This window comes from Pseudophryne corroboree, chromosome 9 (genome assembly GCF_028390025.1).
Source record: "Pseudophryne corroboree isolate aPseCor3 chromosome 9, aPseCor3.hap2, whole genome shotgun sequence".
NCBI classification, from domain to species: domain Eukaryota; kingdom Metazoa; phylum Chordata; class Amphibia; order Anura; family Myobatrachidae; genus Pseudophryne; species Pseudophryne corroboree.
The window spans coordinates 325,992,108-326,011,172 of NC_086452.1; the positions used below are offsets into that span (position 1 = coordinate 325,992,108).

Consider the following 19,065-nt stretch of genomic DNA (forward strand, 5'->3'; position numbering starts at 1 on the left):
TTCTCTACTTGGTACATTAACCCCTGAATGTTGCAGAGAGCAAGTTGTACAGATATATCCCCTGTGTTTGCTCATAACCTGCACAGATGGAAACATTAAACCCAATCTAGTATATACAGGTCTCGCTCACATTTAAGTTAATATTGCTTTTGCCATTACTGTCTTTTTAAATCACACAGAGGAATGCATACGACAATAGCTGGCACTGGGATCCCGATGCGCTTAAAATGCTTCATAATGCAATTTAATTGTGGGGGCATTATAACTTTAAACATTACGCTTTATGAGTGTGTTTAAGTTACAGTGCCCGCACTGTTAAAATGCTTTAAGTATTATTATTTTAACCGTGTTGGCATCTCGGCACTGGCTCTGCATAACTGTCGACATATTGCCTGTAGACTGTAACTGTAGAATATAAAGAATTTGAGAGCATTACAGTCTATAGATTAAGCATCATGGACATTTCTGCCAGGAAGTAGAAACCCCAGAGACATGTATTGTAACAAATGTCTGTGATACTGGAACTGCTGGCAGCTGTGTTTCTATTCCATATCAGAAAGCCACAAGCAGTATAACTCCTGCCCTCATTCTCAGCCACATCCGTTTACACTAATTCAATAATAACAACATCATCATACAGGCATCCCTTGATATCACAGTAATTAGCAAGTCCCAATGTGGGGTTCATACCCTGTGGGGTCTATTCGTGTACTCAACATTGTGGTGATTGTTCATTTTCACTATTTATCGTATCAAATGTGTTAGATAGTAGTTCTATAGTAGTTATTATTCACAAACACTTCCTCTGTTTCCTGGGCAGAAGTGCAGTGCAACAAGATATCGCATTCTCAGCAAGTATGTGTATTTGCCTAGGGGTGACAGTGTTGTCAGTCTGAAATTTACCAGTAACTACAGAATATTCGCTCTACTGTACCCTAAACCGCCTGCCCTTGTAAGCTGTCTTACTTAGTAAATATTTGTTATTATAATACACAATGAAAATGATAAAATCGGCTAGAAGGGGGCAGCCATTACTATTGTGTCTAGGGGTGCCCTGATTTCTAAATCCAGAGGAAGAGTGTGTCACTCAAGTGGGAGGTGGGGGGGGGGGGGGGGGGAACTAAGGGGGAGGCTGGAGTCTATCAGACAAGACAAAATCGTGGAGGAGCATGTTGGCTGGGGAGACAACAATAACTAATGTATAACCCCCTTCTTTAGTTTATTGCACCTGCAGCAGGAGATATAATATATACAGTGCACTTAACAAATCTGTGCACCACCGCACACAACTAGAGCATATGGGTTCCACAGAAACCAGCTTAAATATTTTGAGTGTTATTAGTAGATTTTTATATTGAAACTTTTATGCAACCTCTGCTTTACAGGAAAAGTCCTCATATCAACGGGTGTTTCTCTAACGTCCTAAGTGGATGCTGGGGACTCCGTCAGGACCATGGGGATTAGCGGCTCCGCAGGAGACAAGGCACAAAAATAAAGCTTTAGGATCAGGTGGTGTGCACTGGCTCCTCCCCCTATGACCCTCCTCCAAGCCTCAGTTAGGTTTTTGTGCCCGTCCGAGCAGGGTGCAATCTAGGTGGCTCTCCTAAAGAGCTGCTTAGAAAAAGTTTTTTAGGTTTTTTATTTTCAGTGAGTCCTGCTGGCAACAGGCTCACTGCATCGAGGGACTTAGGGGAGAGAATTTCAACTCACCTGCGTGCAGGATGGATTGGATTCTTAGGCTACTGGACACCATTAGCTCCAGAGGGAGTCGGAACACAGGTCTCACCCTGGGGTTCGTCCCGGAGCCGCGCCGCCGACCCCCCTTACAGAAACAGGCGGCAGAAGACTTTCAGTCTTCATAAGGTAGCGCACAGCACTGCAGCTGTGCGCCATTGTTGTCAGCACACTTCATACCAGCGGTCACTGAGGGTGCAGGGCGCTGGGGGGGGGCGCTCTGGGCAGCAATGTATTATACCTTTTTTATGGCTAAAATACATCACATATAGCCCTTGAGGCTATATGGATGTATTTAACCCCTGCCAGATCTCACAAACTCCGGGAGAAGAGCCCGCCGTTTTAGGGGGCGGGGCCTATTCTCCTCAGCACACGGCGCCATTTTCCTGCTCAGCTCTGCTGTGAGGAAGGCTCCCAGGCTCTCCCCTGCACTGCACTACAGAAACAGGGTTAAAACAGAGAGGGGGGGCACTTATTTGGCGATATGATTACATATGTGAAAATGCTATAAGGGAAAACACTTGTATAAGGGGTTGTCCCTATATAATTATAGCGTTTTTGGTGTGTGCTGGCAAACTCTCCCTCTGTCTCCCCAAAGGGCTAGTGGGGTCCTGTCCTCTATCAGAGCATTCCCTGTGTGTGTGCTGTGTGTCGGTACGTGTGTGTCGACATGTAGGAGGACGATGTTGGTGAGGAGGCGGAGCAAATTGCATGTATGGGTGATGTCACTCTCTAGGGAGTCGACACCGGAATGGATGGCTTATTTAGGAATTACGTGATAATGTCAACACGATGCAAGGTCGGTTGACGACATGAGACGGCCGGCAAACAAATTAGTACCTGTCCAGGCGTCTCAGACACCGTCAGGGGCTTGTAAAAACGCCCATTTACCTCAGTTGGTCGACACAGACACAGACACGGACACTGACTTCAGTGTCGACGGTGAAGAAACAAACGTATTTTCCTTTAGGGCCACACGTTACATGTTAAGGGCAATGAAGGAGGTGTTACATATTTCTGATACTACAAGTACCACAAATAAGGGTATTATGTAGGGTGGGAATAATCTACTTGTAGTTTTTCCTGAATCAGATAAATTAAAGTGTGTGATGATACGTGGGTTTCCTCCGATAGAAAATTATTGGAGGTATACCTTTTCCCGCCAGAAGTGAGGGCGAGTTGGGAAACACACCTTAGGGTGGATAAGGCGCTCACACGCTTATAAAAACAAGTGGCGTTACCGTCTCCAGATACGGCTGCCCTCAAGGAGCCAGCTGATAGGAAGCTGAAAAATATCCTAAGAAGTATATACACACATACTGGTGTTATACTACGACCAGCAATCGCCTCAGCCTGGATGTGCAGCGCTGGGGGGGCTTGGTCGGATTTCCTGACTGAAAATATTGATACCCTTGACAGGAACAATATTTTATTGACTATAGAGCATTTTAAGGATGCATTTCTATATATGCGAGATGCGCAGAGGGATATTTGCATTCTGGCATCAAGAGTAGATGTGATGTCCATATCTGCCAGACGATGTTTATAGACACGACAGTGGTCAGGTGATGCAGATTCCAGACGGCACATGGAAGTATTGCCGTATAAAGGGGCGGTCCATCGGACCTGGTGGCCATGGCAACAGCTGGAAAATCCACTTTTGTTACCCCAAGTCACATCTCAGCAGAAAAGGACACAGTCTTTTCAGTCTCAGTCCTTTCGTACCCATAAAGGCAGGCGGGCAAAAGGCCAGTCATATCTGCCCAGGGTTAGAGGAAAGGGAAGAAGACTGCAGCAGGCAGCCCATTCCCAGGAACAGAAGTCCTCCACAGCTTCTGCCAAGTCCGCAGCATGACGCTGGGGCCATACAAGCGGACTCAGGTGCGGTGGGGGGTCATCTCAAGAGTTTCAGCACGCAGTGGGCTCACTCGCAAGTGGACTCCTGGATCCTACACGTAGTATCCCAGGTGTACATTGGAAATTCGAGATGTCTTCCCCTCACAAGTTCCTGAAGTCTGCTTTACCAACGTCTCCCTCCGACAGGGAGGCAGTATTGGAAAAAAATTCACAGGCTGTATTCCCAGCACGTGATAATCAAAGTACCCCTCCTACAACAAGGGAAGGGGTATTATTCCACACTATATTGTGGTACTGAAGCCAAACGGCTCGGTGAGATCTAAAAGATTTGAACAATTACATACAAGGGTTCAAATCAAGATGGAGTCACTCAGAGCAGTGATAGCGAACCAGGACGATATGGTGTCACTGCATATCAGGGACGCTTACCTACAAGTCCAAATTTTGCCCTTCTCACCAAGGGTATCTCAGGTTCGTGGTACAGAACTGTCACTATCAGTTCAGACGCTGCCGTTTGGATTGTCCACGGCACCCCGGGTCTTTACCAAGGTAATGGCCGAAATGATGATTCTTCCTAAAAGAAATATGGACGCTTTCCTGATAAGGGCAAGGTCCAGAGAACAGTTGGCGGTCGGAGTAGCACTATCTCAAGTAGTTCTACGACAGCACGAGTGGATTCTAAATATTCCAAAATCGCAGCTTTTTCCGACGACACGTCTAATGTTCCTAGGGATGATTCTGGACACAGTCCAGAAAAGGATGTTTTCTCCCGGAGAAGAAAGCCAGGGAGTTATCCGAGCTAGTCAGGAACCTCCTAAAACCAGGAAAAGTATCAGTGCATCATTGCACAAAGGGTCCTGTGAAAAATGGTGGTTTCTTACAAAGCGATCCCATTCGGTAGATTTCACGCAAGAACCTTTCAGTGGGATCTGCTGGGAAAATGGTCCGGATCGCATCTTCAGATGCATCAGCGGATAACCCTGTCTCCAAGGACAAGGGTGTTTCTTCTGCGGTGGCTGCAGAGTGCTCATCTATGAAAGGGCCGCAGATTCGGCATTTAGGACTGGGTCCTGGTGACCACGGATGCCAGCCTGAGTGGCTGGGGAGCAGTCACACAAGGAAAAAATTTCCAGGGAGTGTGATCAAGTCTGGAGACTTCTCTCCACATAAATATACTGGAGCTAAGGGCAATTTACAAGGCTCTAAGCTTAGCAAGACCTCTGCTTCAAGGTCAGCCGGTATTGATCCAGTGGGACAACATCACGGCAGTCGCCCACGAAAACAGACAGGGCGGCACAAGAAGCAGGAGGGAAATGGCAGAAACTGCAAGGATTCTTCGCTGGGCGAAAAATCATGTGATAACACTCTCAGCAGTGTTAATTCCGGGAGTGGAAAACTGGGAAGCAGACTTCCTCAGCATAACCTCCACCCGGGAGAGTGGGGACTTCAGCGGGAAGTCTTCCACATGATTGTAAACCGTTGGGAAAAACCAAAGGTGGACATGATGGCGTCCCGCCTGAACAAAAAACTAGACAGATATTGCGCCAGGTCAAGGGACCCTCAGGCAATAGCGGTGGACGCTCTGGTAACACTGTGGGTGTACCAGTCATGGTATGTGTTCCCTCCTATGAATCTCATACCAAAAGTACTGAGAATCATAAGAAGGAGATGAGTAAGAACGATACTCGTGGTTCCGGATGGGTCAAGAAGGACTTGGTACCCGGAATTTCAAGAGATTCTCACGGAAGAACCGTGGCCTCTACCTTTAAGAAAGGACCTGCTCCAGCTGGGGCCTTGTCTGTTCCAAGACTTACCGCGGCTGCGTTTGACGGCATGGCAGTTGAACGCCGGATCCTGAAAGGGCATTCCAGATGAAGTCATCCCTACCCTGGTCGAAGCCAGGAAGGATGTAACCGAAAAACATTTTCACCGCAATTGGCGAAAATATGTTGCGTGGTGTGAGGCCAAGAAGGTCCCTACAGAGGAATTCCAACTGGGTCGTTTCCTACATTTCCTGAAAACAGGACTGTCTATGGGCCTAAAATTAGGGTCCATTAAGGTTCAATTTTCGACCCTGTCGAATTTCTTCCAGAAAGAACTGGCTTCAGTGCCTGAAGTTCAGACGTTTGAAAAAGGGGTACTGCATATACAGCCTCCTTTTGTGCCCCCAGTGGCACCTTGGGATCTCAATGTTGTTTTGAGTTTCCTAAAGTCACATTGGTTTGATCCACTCACCACTGTGGACTTAAAATATTTCACATGGAAGGTGAAGATTCTATTAGCCCTGGCTTCAGCCAGGCGTGTGTCAGAATGGGCGGCTTTATCATATAAAAGCCCTTACTTAATTTTTCATTCTGACAGGGCAGAATTGAGGACTCGTCCTCAATTTCTCCTTAAGGTGTTTTCTGTTTTTCACATGAACCAACCTATTGTGGTACCTGCGGCTACTAGGGACTTGGAGGACTCCAAGTTACTTGACGTTGTCAGGGCCCTGAAAATATATGTTTCCAGGACGACTGGAGTCAGAAAATCTGACTCGCTGTTTAGCCTATATGCACCCAACAAGATGGGTGCTCCTGCTTCTAAACAGACGATTGCTCGCTGGATTTGTAGTACAATTCAGCTTGCACATTCTGTGGCAGGCTTGCCACAGACAAAATCAGAAAAAGCCCATTCCACAAGGAAGTGGGCTCATCTTGGGCGACTGCCTGAGGGGTCTCGGCTTTACAACTTTGCTGAGCATTTACTTGGTCAGGGGCAAACACGTTTGCTAAATTCTACAAATTTGATACCCTGGCTGAGGAGGACATGGAGTCTCTCATTCGGTGCTGCAGGGTCATCCGCACTCTCCCGCCCGTTTGGGAGCTTTGGTATAATCCCCATGGTCCTGACGGAGTCCCCAGCATCCACTTAGGACGTTAGAGAAAATAAGAATTTACTTACCGATAATTCTATTTCTCGTAGTCCGTAGTGGATGCTGGGCGCCCATCCCAAGTGCGGATTGTCTGCAATACTTGTACATAGTTATTGTTACAAAAAAAATCGGGTTGTTATTGTTGTGAGCCGTCTGTTCAGAGGCTCCTACGTTTTGTCATACTGTTAACTGGGTTCAGATCACAAGTTGTACGGTGTGATTGGTGTGGCTGGTATGAGTCTTACCCGGGATTCAAGATCCTTCCTTATTGTGTACGCTCGTCCGCGCACAGTATCCTAACTGAGGCTTGGAGGAGGGTCATAGGGGGAGGAGCCAGTGCACACCACCTGATCCTAAAGCTTTATTTTTGTGCCCTGTCTCCTGCGGAGCCGCTAATCCCCATGGTCCTGACGGAGTCCCCAGCATCCACTACGGACTACGAGAAATAGAATTATCGGTAAGTAAATTCTTATTTTTTTTTTAAATATATATCCTCTGTCTAATTTTTAGCTAGATATGTCTGAATAGAGCAAACAACTATTTGCATTTAAAACTGCTGTCGTCAGCCAAAGGAAATGTCACTGAGAGCAAGGTATTGGCAACACATTGCACGGCACCAGCCCACCGAAAATGATGTATCATAATCTGCAGAAGAGGTTAGTAGTAGATAGACTGCCATTGGATAGTTGATTAGAAAGCTAATCTACTTCCAATGATAATAAAAAAAAACATTGAAATGACAGAATGCATATTTTCAGGCTCTGCAGGGAAATAATATTTTACCAGCTACTCAGTCAGATTTCATTGTGATATATAGTATCTTTTACATATCTGAAGTTAAATGTAATGTTTAGAAATATGGCACATGTGCAAAATACATACCACATTATCCAGCAACAAAATAACGCCACAGCAATTGAACACAAGAAATTACACAATGTTTCTCTGACGTCCTAGTGGATGCTGGGAACTCCGTAAGGACCATGGGGATTAGCGGCTCCACAGGAGACTGGGCACAAAAGTAAAAGCTTTAGGACTACCTGGTGTGCACTGGCTCCTCCCCCTATGACCCTCCTCCAAGCCTCAGTTAGATTTTTGTGCCCGGCCGAGAAGGGTGCACACTAGGGGCTCTCCTGAGCTTCTTAGTGAAAGTTTAGTTTTAGGTTTTTTATTTTCAGTGAGACCTGCTGGCAACAGGCTCACTGCATCGAGGGACTAAGGGGAGAAGAAGCGAACTCACCTGCGTGCAGAGTGGATTGGGCTTCTTAGGCTACTGGACACCATTAGCTCCAGAGGGACCGAACACAGGCCCAGCCTCGGAGCTCGGTCCCAGAGCCGCGCCGCCGGCCCCCTTACAGAGCCAGAAGCAAGAAGAGGTCCGGAAAAATCGGCGGCAGAAGACATCCTGTCTTCACCAAGGTAGCGCACAGCACTGCAGCTGTGCGCCATTGCTCCTCAGCACACTTCACACTTCGGTCACTGAGGGTGCAGGGCGCTAGGGGGGGGGCGCCCTGAGCAGCAATAAAAACACCTTGGCTGGCGAAAATACATCACATATAGCCCCCAGGGCTATATGGATGAATTTTAACCCCTGCCAGATTCCACAGAAAAACGGGAGAAAAGGCCGCCGAGAAGGGGGCGGAGCCTATCTCCTCAGCACACTGGCGCCATTTTCTCTCACAGCTCCGTTGGAGGGAAGCTCCCTGGCTCTCCCCTGCAGTTACTACACTACAGAAAGGGGTTAAAAAAGAGAGGGGGGCACTAATTAGGCGCAGTATAACAATACAGCAGCTATAAGGGGAAAAACACTTATATAAGGTTATCCCTGTATATATATATATATAGCGCTCTGGTGTGTGCTGGCATACTCTCCCTCTGTCTCCCCAAAGGGCTAGTGGGGTCCTGTCCTCTATCAGAGCATTCCCTGTGTGTGTGCTGTGTGTCGGTACGTTGTGTCGACATGTATGAGGAGGAAAATGAGGTGGAGGCGGAGCAATTGCCTGTAACAGAGATGTCACCCCCTAGGGAGTCGACACCTGAGTGGATGAGCTTATGGAAGGAATTATGTGACAGTGTCAGCTCTTTACAAAAGATTGATGACATGAGACAGCCGGCGACTCAGCCTGTGCCTGTCCAGGTGTCTCAAAAGCCATCGGGGGCTCTAAAACGCCGTTTCCGCAGATGGCAGATACAGACGCCGACACGGATACTGACTCCAGTGTCGACGATTTAGAGACGAATGTGACTTCCAGTAGGGCCACACGTTACATGATTGAGGCTATGGAAAATGTTTTTACTCATTTCTGATAATACCAGTACCACTAAAAAGGGTATTAGGTTGGGTGAGAAAAAACTGCCTGTAGTTTTTCCTGCATCTGAGGAATTAAATGAAGTGTGTGCTGATGCGTGGGTTTCCCCCGATAAAAACTGTTAATTCCTAAAAAGTTATTAGCATCATACCCCTTCCCGCCAGAGGATAGGGCACGTTGGGAAACACCCCTTAGGGTGAATAAAGCGCTCACACGCTTGTCTAAACAGGTGGCACTACCGTCCCCTGATACGGCCGCCCTTAAGTAACCTGCTGACAGAAAGCAGTAAAATATCCTAAAATGTATATACACTCACACGGGTGTGATACTGCGACCAGCAATCGCCTCAGCCTGGATGTGCAGTGCTGGGGTGGCTTGGTCGGATTCCCTGACTGACAATATTGATGCCCTAGATAGGGACAGTATATTACTAACTATAGAGCATTTAAAAGATGCATTTCTATATATGCGTGATGCACAGAGGGATATTTGCCGACTGGCATCAAGAGTAAGTGCGCTGTCCATTTCTGCCAGAAGAGGGTTATGGACAAGACAGTGGTCAGGTGATGATGATTCCAAAAGGCATATGGAAGTATCGCCTTATAAAAGGGAGGAGTTATTTGGGGTAGGTCTAACAGACCTGGTGGCCACTAGAAAATCCACATTTTTACCCCAGGTAGCTTCTCAACCTAAGAAGACGCCGTATTGTCAGGCGCAGTCCTTTCGGCCCCATAAGACAAGCGGGCAAAAGGCGCCTCATTTCTGCCCCGTGGCAGAGGGAGAGGAAAAAGGCTGCAGCAAACAGCAAATTCCCAGGAACAAAAGCCCTCTCCCGCCTCCGCAAAGTCCTCAGCATGACGCTGGGGCTTTACAAGCGGTCTCAGGCACGGTGGGGGCCCGTCTCAAGAAATTCGAGACGTCTCCCCCTCGCCGTTTTCATAAAGTCTGCTTTACCGACGTCTCCCTCAGACAGGGAGACAGTATTGCAAGCCATTCACAGGCTGTATTCCCAGCAGGTGATAATCAAGGTACCCCTCCTGCAACAGGGAAAGGGGTACTATTCCACACTATTTGTGGTACCGAAGCCGGACGGCTCGGTGAGACCATTTTTAAATCTAAACTCCTTGAACACTTACATACAAAGGTTCAAATTCAAGATGGAGTCACTCAGAGCAGTGATTGCAAACCTGGAAGAAGGGGACTATATGGTCTCTGGACATCAAAGATGCTTACGTACATGTCCCAATTTACCCTTCTCCAAGGGTACCTCAGGTTTGTGGTACAGAACTGTCACTATCAGTTTCAGACGCTGCCGATTGGATTGTCCACGGCACCCCGGGTCTTTACCAAGGTAATGGCCGAAATGATTATACTCCTTCGAAAGAAGGGAGTTTTAGTTATCCCTTACTTGGACGATCTCCTGATAAGGGCAAGATCCAGGGAACAGTTGGAAGTCGGGGTAGCACTATCTCAGATAGTGCTGCGGCAGCACGGTTGGATTCTCAATGTTCCAAAATCGCAGCTGATCCCGACGACACGCCTTCTATTCCTAGGGATGATCCTGGACACAGTCCGGAAAAAGGTGTTTTCTCCCGGAGGAGAAAGCCAGGGAGTTATCCGAACTAGTCAGAAACCTCCTAAAACCAGGCCAAATGTCAGTGCATCAGTGCACAAGGGTCCTGGGAAAAATGGTGGCTTCCTACGAAGCAATTCCGTTCGGCAGATTCCACGCAATAACTTTCCAGTGGGACCTGCTGGACAAATGGTCCGGATCGCATCTTCAGATGCATCAGCGGATAACCCTGTCACCAAAGACAAGGGTGTCTCTCCTGTGGTGGTTGCAGACTGCTCATCTTCTAGAGGGCCGCAGATTCGGCATTCAGGACTGGGTCCTGGTGACCACGGATGCCAGCCTGAGAAGCTGGGGAGCAGTCACACAGGGAAAAAATTTCCAGGGCTTCTGGTCAAGCCTGGAGACATCACTTCAAGCAAGACCTCTGCTTCAAGGTCAGCCGGTGCTGATCCAGTCGGACAATATCACGGCAGTCGCCCACGTAAACAGACAGGGCGGCACAAGAAGCAGGAGGGCAATGGCAGAAGCTGCAAGGATTTTTCGCTGGGCGGAAAATCATGTGATGGCACTGTCAGCAGTGTTCATTCCGGGAGTGGACAACTGGGAAGCAGACTTCCTCAGCAGGCACGACCTCCACCCGGGAGAGTGGGGACTTCACCCAGAAGTCTTCCACATGATTGTAAACCATTGGGAAAAACCAAAGGTGGACATGATGGCGTCCCGCCTAAACAAAAATTGGACAGGTATTGCGCCAGGTCAAGGGTCCCTCAGGCAATAGCTGTGGACGCTCTGGTAACACCGTGGGTGTACCAGTCAGTGTATGTGTTCCCTCCTCTTCCTCTCATACCAAAAGTACTGAGGATCATAAGAAGGAGGGGAGTAAGAACTATACTCGTGGCTCCGGATTAGCCAAGAAGGACTTGGTACCCGGAACTTCAAGAGATGCTCACAGAGGACCCGTGGCCTCTACCTATAAGAAAGGACCTGCTTCAGCAGGGACCCTGTCTGTTCCAAGACTTACCGCGGCTGCGTTTGACGGCATGGCGGTTGAACGCCGGATCCTGAAGGAAAAAGGCATTCCGGATGAAGTCATCCCTACCCTGATCAAAGCCAGGAAGGATGTAACCGTGCAGCATTATCACCGTATTTGGCGTAAATATGTTGCGTGGTGCGAGGCCAGGAAGGCCCCTACAGAGGAATTTCAACTGGGTCGTTTCCTACATTTCCTGCAAACAGGACTGTCTATGGGCCTAAAATTAGGGTCCATTAAGGTTCAAATTTCGGCCCTGTCGATTTTTTTCCAGAAAGAACTGGCTTCAGTTCCTGAAGTTCAGACGTTTGTCATGGGGGTACTGCATATACAGCCTCCTTTTGTGCCTCCAGTGGCACCTTGGGATCTCAATGTAGTTTTGGGGTTCCTAAAATCACATTGGTTTGAACCACTCTCCACTGTGGACTTAAAATATCTCACTTGGAAAGTGGTAATGTTGTTAGCCCTGGCATCAGCCAGGCGTGTCTCAGAATTGGCGGCTTTATCCTATAAAAGCCCTTACCTAATTTTTCATACGGACAGGGCAGAATTGAGGACTCGTCCTCAATTTCTACCTAAGGTGGTTTCAGCATTTCACTTGAACCAGCCTATTGTAGTGCCTGCGGCTACTAGGGACTTGGAGGACTCCAAGTTGCTGGACGTAGTCAGGGCCCTGAAAATATATGTTTCCAGGACGGCTGGAGTCAGGAAATCTGACTCGCTGTTTATCCTGTATGCACCCAACAAGCTGGGTGCTCCTGCTTCTAAGCAGACTATTGCTCGTTGGATTTGTAGATTTGTAGTACAATTCAGCTTGCACATTCTGTGGCAGGCCTGCCACAGCCAAAATCTGTAAAAGCACATTCCACAAGGAAGGTGGGCTCATCTTGGGCGGCTGCCCGAGGGGTCTCGGCTTTACAACTTTGCCGAGCAGCTACTTGGTCAGGGGTAAACACGTTTGCTAAATTCTACAAATTTGATACCCTGGCTGAGGAGGACCTTGAGTTCTCTCATTCGGTGCTGCAGAGTCATCCGCACTCTCCCGCCCGTTTGGGAGCTTTTGGTATAATCCCCATGGTCCTTACGGAGTTCCCAGCATCCACTAGGACGTCAGAGAAAATAAGAATTTACTTACCGATAATTCTATTTCTCATAGTCCGTAGTGGATGCTGGGCGCCCATCCCAAGTGCGGATTGTCTGCAATACTTGTACATAGTTATTGTTACAAAAATCGGGTTATTATTGTTGTGAGCCATCTTTCAGAGGCTCCTCTGTTATCATGCTGTTAACTGGGTTCAGATCACAGGTTGTACGGTGTGATTGGTGTGGCTGGTATGAGTCTTACCCGGGATTCAAAATCCTTCCTTATTGTGTACGCTCGTCCGGGCACAGTATCCTAACTGAGGCTTGGAGGAGGGTCATAGGGGGAGGAGCCAGTGCACACCAGGTAGTCCTAAAGCTTTTACTTTTGTGCCCAGTCTCCTGCGGAGCCGCTAATCCCCATGGTCCTTACGGAGTTCCCAGCATCCACTACGGACTATGAGAAATAGAATTATCGGTAAGTAAATTCTTATTTTTGATTGGTTTGTTTTCGCTGTAGACCACGTCGATTACCAGATCTCACCTAGAGATAGACTGAAGGCTAAAGATGTAAAAATTATATCTGTGAAATGGATCTCCAGTCTGTTGCAGATTTCCAGGGCTGCCAGGTATTCTGAACTTTTCCCCCTAACTCCGGAGAGCCTTTGACCGCATTACACAAACTCAGTACATAGTGGCTGTGGGGAAATACACAAATGTTGCAACTGCTAGAATTTGTATTAAGATACCCCCTGGAGGCGTCTGAGTTCTGCAACTTGTGTACAAGGGGGGGTCATTCCGACACGATCGCACGCTGCAGTTTGTCGCAAAGCAGCGATCGGGTCGTAACTGCACATGCGCCTACGATCGCCTCTGAGACAGAGGTGGTCGCTAGGCGGGAGGGGGCTGAACGCCAGCGTTTAGCCGCCGCTTAGGGGGAGCGATCCGGCCAACGCAGGAGTGGCTGGACCATTTGGGGCGATGACCAACTCCCGGCCAGCCGCAGGAGCTGCGCTGGCCAGGAGTTACTCCTCAAATACAAAGGGCGATGCTTTTGTATTTGTGCGGGACCGGCACTGACAGGCGGACTAGCCCTGTGCTGGGCGTCCCCCCGCATGTCTGAGTTTACGATCATAGCTGTGCTAAACTTAGCACAGCTACGATCAACTCGGAATGAGCCCCAAAGACACAATAATTGGGTGCATATCGGGCTGTAATCGTCTATCACAGTAACCCTATTTTTGCACAGCATGGCTGTCGGGAGTAAGATGCCAAAGCCAATTTAACTGTATACACGTCCGCATTTCAGGGGCCACCCTCTCATTACCGCCAATACACTCTCCCTGCCTGTTACTCACTTGGCGAATAAATCCTCACTGCGACTGCCGTCTCAGTTCATCACAGCTCAAGCGCAGTGGGACTTGCATGTGTAATAGCAAATAACAGCTCCACTGCATGAAGCATCAACACTGCGCTCATCTCTGAATCAGGCCCCCTGTTCCATCACCAATTGCTCTGGAAAATATGCAGCTCACATCATGGTTCAGATTGCTGTGTTAGAAATATTTCTATTTTTTAAACATTATTTAAAAAATATGTTTCAATGATACATAGGTATTTTAAAAAGCTTTCTAAATATTTACATTGAGATCGCTACTTAACATTTCTATTTGACCATAAATAATTTATAGATTAGCTGTAGATAGGATCTATAGTAGATTAGCTGTAGGTAGAATCTATAGTAGATTAGCTGTAGATAGGATCTATAGTAGATTACTGTAGATAGGATCCATAGTAGATTAACTGTAGATAGGAGCTATAGTAAATTAGCTGTAGATAAGAATTACAGTGGATTAGCTGTAGATAGGATCTATAGTAGATTAGCTGTAGATAGGATCTATAGTAGATTAGCTGTAGATAGGATCTATAGTACATTAACTGTAGATAGGCGCTATAGTAGATTTACTGTAGATAGGAGCTATAGTAGATTTACTGTAGATAGGAGCTATAGTAGACTAACTGAAGCTAGGAGCTATAGTGGATTAACTGTAGATAGGATCTATAGTAGATCAGCTGTAGATAGGAGCTATAGGGTTCTATTCAATTAGTGTCGGATCCTCTCCAGGCAATTTCGACAAGTTTAGCCCGTTTTCGACAATGCATATCTGACTTTTTTTAAAGTCGGATCGGCATTGTCAAAAACAGGCCAAAAACCTGTTGGAAATGCCTGCAAATTCGACAATATACGTCGATCCACGGCTAATCCGCCACTCCACGTGTATTCCGACAAGTCAGAAAAATGGCAAATGACTTGAATAGGTCGAGTCCAGAAAAGGAAGTTTTTTCCGATTTGTCGGATCAATTGAATAGACCCCATAGTAGATTAGCTGTAGCTAAAGGGGGGTACTCACGGAGAGATCCATGCTTAAAATCTAAGCAATCTGACTAAATTCCTTAGATTTTAAGCACAGGTCACTCGTGTGTAGCCCCCTCAGCGATAGCGATGCGCGGCCCCGCACATCGCTATCGCCGGTGCTAGATAGAGCCTGCATGCAGGCTAATCTAGCGGGTCGCTTACTTCACCCGCTGGGTGAAGTGAGCGGCCCCCGTCCTCCCCCCGCATCGCTCAACACACATCGCACTGTGCTGAGCGGCGGGAGAGATGTGTGCTGAGCGGTTCGCTCAGCACACATCTCTCCTGTGTATACCCCCCTTAAGAGTTACAATGGATTAGCTGTAGATAGGATCTACAGTAGATGAGCTGTATATAGAAGCTACAGTAGATTAGCTGGAGATAGGATCTTCAGTAATTTATCTGGAGATAGGAGCTATAGTAAATTAGCTGTAGATAGGATCTATAGTAGACTAGTTGTAGATAGGATCTATAGTAGATTAGCTGTAGATTAACTGTAGCTAGGATCTATAGTAGTTTAGCTGTAGATAGGAGGTTTAGTAGATTAGCTGTAGATAGGATCTATAGTAGTTTAGCTGTAGATAGGAGGTTTAGCAGATTAGCTGTAGATAGGATCTATAGTAGATTAGCTGTAGATAGGATCTATAGTAGATTAGCTGTTGATAGTAGTTTTAGTAGATTAGCTGTAGATAAGATCTATAGTATATTAGCTGTAGATAGGATCTATAGTAGATTAGCTGTTGATAGTAGTTTTAGTAGATTAGCTGTAGATAGGATCTATAGTAGATGAGCTGTAGCTAGGATCTATAGTAGATTAGCTGTTGATAGTAGTTTTAGTATATTAGCTGTAGATAGGATGTGGGCATATAAAGTAACAGCATCACCAGTTCTAACTTAATTCTATTACTTGTTTGTTTACAATAATGTAGTTGTTGCTTTAGGTGCCAGTGCTTTAATAAAGAACTCTAGATGCATTTGCCCACCTCTTATGCTGCCACTCACACCCATGTCATTGTGATGGCAGTATTCATCCTGTACTATGTTTTTATGTCTGCCCTGTGCATTCTTAAGAGATGACTAATTTACTTTCGCAATAGCTGTTTTTATCAGGAACAATTGCTGAGCAGATTCTATGGTTCTTTATATAGTCAGACACATGCCAAGTATTGTATTGTACAGGGTGCAAAGTGTTCTATGGATCCAATTCCAGTTAATAAGCAATTGTGTGATGTGTTTGTATATTGACATTTACTTTTGTTTATTTATTTAATATTACATTGTGACAAATGTGTGCAATACAAATGGTTACGAAGTGTACAGTCTACGAGTCTACGGAAACAAAATCAAACAGTATATGTTTTCTGCGGTATTCCCTCATTCAAGAAAGGTTTTTTCTCTTACGTCCTAGAGGATGCTGGGGACTCCAAAACGACCATGGGGTATAGACGGGATCCGCAGGAGCTTGGGCACACTGAAAAGACTTAATCTGGGTGTGAACTGGCTCCTCCCTCTATGCCCCTCCTCCAGACCTCAGTTAGTTAGACTTTCGTGCCCAGGACTGACTGGACACTCACAGGGGAGCTCTCCTGAGTTTCTTTGGAAAATACTTTTTGTTAGGTTTTTTATTTTCAGGGAGACCTGCTGGCTACAGGCTCCCTGCATCGTGGGAGTGAGGGGAGAGAAGTCAGACCAACTTCTTCTTAGTTAAGGGCTCTGCTTCTCGGCTACTGGACACCATTAGCTCCAGAGGGTTCGATCACTTGGTGCGCCTAGCTGCTTGTTCCCGGTGCCACGCCGTCACCCCCTCACAGAAGCCAGAAGAAAGAAGTCGGGTGAGTATGAGAAGATCAGAAGACTTGAGGACGGCAGAAGACTTCAGTAACGGAAGGTACAGCACAGCGGTAACGCTGTGCTCCATGCTCCCACACACATCACCAACGGTAGTTACAGGGTGCAGGGCGCTGGGGGGGCGGGGCGCTGGGCAGCATGTTACTGAGGTCGGGGACCGGCAGAAGGCTTTCGGTGCCTCGGCACCGTTTCTTAAACCCCCGCCGGCATCTTTTTCATTTTCAAATTTGGCGGGCCGGGTGTCTCAGTGGGACTTGCTGAGCAAATGGTCCGGGTCTCACCTGCACATGCACCGGAAGATAAGTCTATCTCCCAGAGCCAGAATTGTGGTGGCTACAAAGTCCTCACCTCCTAGGGGGACGCCGGTTCGGTATCCAGGATTGGGTACTTCTGACAACAGATGCAAGTCTCCGGGGCTGGGCGGAACAACACGTGAGCGCCCTGTCAGCAGTCTTCCTACCGGGAGTGGACAACTGGGAAGCAGATTTCCTCAGCAGACACGATCTCCATCCGGGAGAGTGGGCACTTCACCAAGAGGTATTTGCAGAGGTGACAAAACGTTGGGGAATTCCGTTGATCGACATGATGGCGTCTCGTCTCAACAAGAAGCTCCCGAGGTATTGTTCCAGGTCAAGGGACCCCCAAGCCAGTGCAGTGGACGCCCTGGTGTCTCCGTGGGTGTTCCAGTCGGTGTATGTGTTCCCTCCACTTCCTCTCATTCCAAAGGTTCTGGGGATCATTCGACGAGCAAGGGTTCAGGCGATTCTCGTCGTTCCAAATTGGCCAAGAAGGGCCTGGTACCCGGATCTTCAGGAATTACTGGTGGAAGACCCTTGGCCGCTTCCTCTAAGATAGGACCTGTTGTTGCAGGGTCCATACGTGTTTCCAGACTTACCGCGGCTGCGTTTGACGGCATGGAGGTTGAGCGCCAGATCTTAGCTCGTAAGGGTATCCCCAGGGAGGTCATTCCAACTCTCATTAAGGCTAGGAAGGAGGTTACGGCGAAACATTATCACCGTATTTGGAGAAAGTATGTTTCCTGGTGTGAGTCTAAAATGGCTCCTGCGGAAGATTTTCACTTGGGGCGCTTTCTCCACTTTTTACAGGCGGGAGTAGACGCAGGCCTGAAATTAGGTTCCATCAAAGTGCAGATTTCGGCTTTGTCTATTTTCTTTCAAAAAGAATTAGCTGTCCTCCCAGAGGTTCAGACTTTTGTGAAAGGAGTAATGCATATCAATCCTCCGTTTGTGCCTCCTGTAGCTCCATGGGAGCTGGATATGGTCTTACGGTTTCTCATGTCTTCCTGGTTTGAACCTTTGCGTAAGGTTGAATTGAAATTTCTCACTTGGAAGGTAGTTATGCTGTTGGCGCTGGCGTCTGCCAGGCGGGTGTCAGAGTTGACGGCCTTATCTCATAAGAGCCCGTACTTGATTTTTCATTTGGATAGGGTGGAATTGAGGACTCGTCAACAATTTCTGCCGAAGGTGGTTTCTTCATTTCACATTAACCAACCTATTGTGGTCCCGGTGGCTACGGAGGCTGTGGCGATTCCAAAATCTCTGGATGTTGTAAGAGCGTTGAAGATCTACGTCACTAGGACAGCTGTTGCCAGAAAAACTGAGGCGCTTTTTGTCTTGTTTGCTTACAACAAAATTGGTCATCCTGCTTCAAAACAGACTATTGCACGCTGGATTTGTAGTACGATTCAGCAGGCTCATTCTTCGTCCGGACTACCGGTGCCGAAGTCAGTAAAAGCCCATTCTACCAGAAAAGTGGGCTTATCTTGGGCGGCTGCCCGAGGCGTCTCGGCGTTACAGCTTTGCCAAGCAGCTACTTGGTCGGGTTCAAACACTTTTGCTAAGTTCTATAAGTTTGATACCCTGGCTGATGAGGACCTTGCGTTTGCTCAGTCGGTGCTGCAGAGTCGTCCGCACTCTCCCGCCCGTTCTGGAGCTTTGGTATAAACCCCATGGTCCTTTTGGAGTCCCCAGCATCCTCTAGGACGTAAGAGAAAATAGGATTTTGGTACTTACTGATAAATCCTTTTCTCCTAGTCCGTAGAGGATGCTGGGCGCCCATCCCAGTGCGGACTGTTACTTGCAGTGTTTTCTTGCTAGTTAAATTAGTTTATACACGGGTTGTGTATTTCTTGTTTCAGCTTGTTGCTGTTGTTAATTCATACTGTTATCTGGTTTAATGTTACTCTGGTTGTACGGTATGTTTGTGGTGTGGGCTGGTATTTTGGTAGCCCTTAGTTTAAACAAAAATCTTTCCTCGAAATGTCCGTCTCTCCTGGGCACAGTTCCT

The 19,065-nt window shown here is 47.3% G+C and overlaps 1 protein-coding gene across 2 annotated transcripts in view; it reads left to right on the forward strand.

The window, feature by feature from the left end:
* MGAT3 (beta-1,4-mannosyl-glycoprotein 4-beta-N-acetylglucosaminyltransferase) overlaps positions 1–19,065 on the forward strand; it is a 178,371-nt gene that overhangs the window by 65,919 nt on the left and 93,387 nt on the right. The window lies entirely within an intron of this gene.